Source organism: Physeter macrocephalus, chromosome 16 (assembly GCF_002837175.3).
Source record: "Physeter macrocephalus isolate SW-GA chromosome 16, ASM283717v5, whole genome shotgun sequence".
In the NCBI taxonomy this organism is placed as follows: domain Eukaryota; kingdom Metazoa; phylum Chordata; class Mammalia; order Artiodactyla; family Physeteridae; genus Physeter; species Physeter macrocephalus.
In genome coordinates, this window is record NC_041229.1 from 17,628,951 (window position 1) to 17,633,566 (window position 4,616).

The window sequence follows — 4,616 nt, forward strand, 5'->3', positions numbered from 1 at the left end:
CTGCAGTGGACAGGAATAAAGACACAGATGTAGAGAATGGACTTGAGGACACAGGGAAGGGGAAGGGGAAGCTGTGACGAAGTGAGAGAGTGGCATGGACATATATACACTACCAAATGTAAAATAGATAGCTAGTGGGAAGCAGCCCCATAGCACAGGGAGATCAGCTCGGTGCTTTGTGACCACCTAGAGGGGTGGGATAGGGAGGGTGGGAGGGAGATGCAAGAGGGAGGAGATATGGGGATATATGTTTATGTATAGCTGATTCACTTTATTATACAACAGAAACTAACACACCATTGTAAAGCAATTATACTCCAATAAAGATGTTAAAAAAATACATCTGCAGTAAAAGAAAAATATGTTGTGTTTATATTCTTTCCTTCACTTCTAGCAATAGAATCTGGCCACAGGTGTGGGCATATGGTCTTAGGCTTGATAATCAAAATCATTTATACCCTGGGCCACTGTCATTGGGTCCAACATGGACATGTGACCTAAACAGGACAACCAGAGTCTTCTCTATGTTTTTTATCTATATATAGGCACTAGAAGAGGGTTCTATTCTTCTGGGAATCCCAAGTCACAAGGATCATGCCTTTCAGCTATCACATGTAAAAATCCTGCCTGAAAATGAAACCACCAGAGAAACACAGAGCCAAGAGGTGGTAAGGGAGAGACAGAGTCCTAACAATGCTGTTTAAGCATCTGGAGGCAACATTCCTCAATTTTTCTGCCTTTTCTGTACTTTTTAGTTATGAGTCAATACGTTCCTTCTCACCCCTCCTTAGGCTACTTTGAGGTGGATTTTTATCACCTGTTAAAAAAAAAAAAGCTCCTGTCTAACACAGAGGACTAAAGCCATTAAAGATTTTATATGATTGTCAGAGAAAGCACAGTCACCTCTCTGCTAAAGCAATCTGCTTTTTTCCAGAGCAGGAACAAAATATTGCCTTCCAGTACAAACTTGATGAATTCTATCAATGAAGTCAAAGGAAAGATTAGAATTACTAAGGTATCATTCAGCATTGAACTCCTGATAATGAAAAAAGGTACATGTCAAACCACTGATGAGAAGTTTATAAAGCCAACCACAGTTAATGACAAATATGGTTAGTGCTAAATCAGATGGAACTGTTGGCAAAATTCCTTTATCAAATGATATTGTTGTGCAAACACAATATCAATAGCATATAAGGTGAATTGAAAGGTGTATACTAGAGCACATTTTGCTTTAGAGTAAGTTGAAGTGATTGATATGTAGGGTATGATAAGCTCTTGGCATCTGTGCAGCATTTCTAAGAGGCTGAAGCACTTGATGATTTTTGCTTCTGGTTGTCATTGAAAACATGCAGTAGAGGGAGAATTTTCATGTAAGTTATTTTGTGAGCTGTGGTGTAGAATGGAAAAGAGCATTGGGATTACTCCTACTAGGACAGCAGCTATGTGTGCAGCAAGACTTATACCTGAAGCCAATTCACATGCTGCTTTACTAACAGAACAGTTTTTTTTTTTAACAATATGCCTCCTAATGTTGACTTATTATGAAAGAAAATTAAGAATTCAAGTCACTAACAGCTACTGAGCAACTGAGACTATTTCATTTTAACATGTTAAGCAAAGAAATGAACTGCTCTGGATCTCAACATTGATGTTTATTTGCTATGAAAGGGAAAGAGCATACATCACGTAAAAAACACATAACATTAAATTTACCACCTTAACTATTTTTAAATGTTCAGTTCAGTAGCATTAAGTATATTCACATTGTTGTACAACAGGTCTCTAGAACTTCTGTCTTGCAACACCAGAACTCTACACCCACTAAATACTTGTTCCCCCTCCTCCCACCTTGGTAACCACATTTGTACTTTCTGTTTCTATGATTTTGATTACTTTAGATACTTCATATGAGTGGAATCATACACTATTTGTCCTTTTGTGACTGGCTTATTTTACTTAGCATAATTTCCTTGAGGTTCATCTATGTTGTAGCATGTGACAGGATTTCCTTTTTTTTCTTAAGACTTCCATTATGTTCCATTGCATGTATATATCACATTATTCATGTATTTGTTGGTGCACATTTGGATTTTTTCCACATCTTGGCTATTGTGAATAATGCTGCAATGAACATGAGAGTGCACATATCTCTTTGAGATCCTGATTTCAGTCCTTCTGGATATACCCAGAAGCAGGATCAGTGGGTCATATGGTAAATCTATTTTTAATTTTTTGAGTAACCTCCATACTGTCTTCCAAAATAACTGCACCATTTTACATTCCCACTAACAGTGCACAAGCGTTCCAACTTCTCTCTACATCCTCACCAACACTTGTTTTGATAGTGGCCATCCTGATAGGTGTGAAGTGTTGTCTCATTTTGGTCTTGATTTGCATTTCCCTAATGATCACTGATGTTGAGCATCTTTTCATATGCTTATTGGACATTTGTATATCTTCTCTGGAGAAATATCTATTTGATTCCTTTGCCCATTTTTTTTCTCTGATGCATGTCACTAACCTGGGTGACTGACTATGCCATGAGGGCCACAGCCAGTGAATAAGGTCAGCAGCTACTCTTTGAGGACTCTAGCACACTAAGACAATGGCTGATACCCAAGCGTGACTCTAGCCTCGATCCTTTGCCCATTTTATTTTATTTTATTTTATTTTTTTAACATCTTTATTCATTTATTGTTTCTAGATTTTTTGATGATGGCCATTCCCACCAGCAGTGCAAGAGTGTTCCCTTTTCTCCACACCCTCTCCAGCATTTATTGTTTCTAGATTTTTTGATGATGGCCATTCCCACCAGCAGTGCAAGAGTGTTCCCTTTTCTCCACACCCTCTCCAGCATTTATTGTTTCTAGATTTTTTGATGATGGCCATTCCCACCAGCAGTGCAAGAGTGTTCCCTTTTCTCCACACCCTCTCCAGCATTTATTGTTTCTAGATTTTTTGATGATGGCCATTCCCACCAGCAGTGCAAGAGTGTTCCCTTTTCTCCACACCCTCTCCAGCATTTATTGTTTCTAGATTTTTTGATGATGGCCATTCTGACTGGTGTGAGATGATATCTCATTGTAGTTTTGATTTGCATTTCTCTAATGATTAATGATGTTGACCTTTGCCCATTTTATAATCAAGTTGTGGTTTTTTTTTGAGTTGTAGCTATTCCTTATATATTGTGGATATTAACCTTTGTCAGATGTGTGATTTACAATTATTTTCTCCCATTCTTTAGACTATCTTTTCATGCATTGTTTCCTTTGACATGCATAAGTTTTTAAGTTCGTGGTATAGTCCCATTTGTCTATTTTGTTATTTGTGCTTTTGGTGTCATATCAAAGAAATCATTGCCAAATCTAAAGTCCTAAAGATTTTCCCCTATGTTTTCTTCTAGAAGTTTAATAGTTTAGGTCTTATGTTTAGGTCTTTAATCAATTTTGAGTTAATTTTTGTATGCAGTGTAAGGTAAGGGTCCAACTTCATTGAGTTGTTTGTGGATATCCAGTTTCCACAACACCATTTGTTGAAGAGACTGCTCTTTCCCTACTGTTTAGGCTTGGCACCCTTGGTAAAAATCATTTGGCCATATATGCAAGGGATTATTTCTATACTCTCTGTCCTGTTCCATTGGCTTATATATCTATCTTTATGCCAGTACCACACCACCTTAATTATTACTGCTTTGTAGTATCATTTTGAAATCAGGAAGTCTGAGTCTTCCAACTTTTTTCTTGAGAAAAAAGAGTCCATATGAATTTTAGAATTTTTTCTATCTCTGCAAAAAAATACCATTGGAATTTTGACAAGTATTGCATTGAGTCTGTAGATTGCATTGGGAAGTATGAACATTTTGATATTAAGTCTTCCAATCCACAAGTATGCGATGCCTTTCCATTTATCTGTAACCTCTTTGATTTTTTTTTAACAATGTTTTGTATTTTTTAGTGTACAAGTCTTTCACCTCCTTGATTAAGTTTGTTCCAAAATATTTAATTCCTTTTTGAGGCTATAGTAAATAGGACTGTTTTCTTAATTAATTTTTTAGATTGTTAGTGTATAAAAATACAGCTGATTTTTTTTATTGAAGTACAGTTGATTTACAATATTGTGTTAGTTTCAGGTGTACAGCATAGTGATTCAGTTATTCTCTTCTGATTATATTTCCCTTATAGGTTATTAAAAGATATTGAGTATAATTACCTGTGCTATACAATAAATCTTTGTTGCTTACCTATTTTACGTATAATAGTTTGTACAGGTTAATCCCATACTCCTAATTTTTCCCTCCTTCCCTCCCTCCCTCTCCCCTCTGGTAACCATAATTTTGTTTTCTGTCTGAGTCTGTTTCTGTTTTGTATATAGATTCATTTGTATTATTTTTCGATTCCACACATAAGTGACATCACATAGTATTTGTCTTTCTCTGCCTGACTTATTTCACTCAGTATAATATTCCCTAAGGTTGAGGCTTTCCTGGTGGCACAGTGGTTAAGCATCCACCTGCCAATGCAGGGGACACGGGTTCGAGCCCTGGTCCAGAAAGATCCCACATGCCGCGGAGCAACTAAGCCCGTGCGCCACAACTACTGAGCCTGAGCTATAGA

At 36.9% G+C, this 4,616-nt stretch overlaps 1 non-coding gene across 1 annotated transcript; it reads right to left on the minus strand.

Moving 5' to 3' along the window:
* Positions 1–2,511: 2,511 nt before the first annotated feature.
* On the minus strand, positions 2,512–2,642 carry LOC112066919 (small nucleolar RNA SNORA3/SNORA45 family). Its single transcript, XR_002892975.1, has one exon. It is a non-coding gene; the product is annotated as a small nucleolar RNA SNORA3/SNORA45 family (small nucleolar RNA).
* Between the last annotated feature and the right edge of the window lie 1,974 nt (positions 2,643–4,616).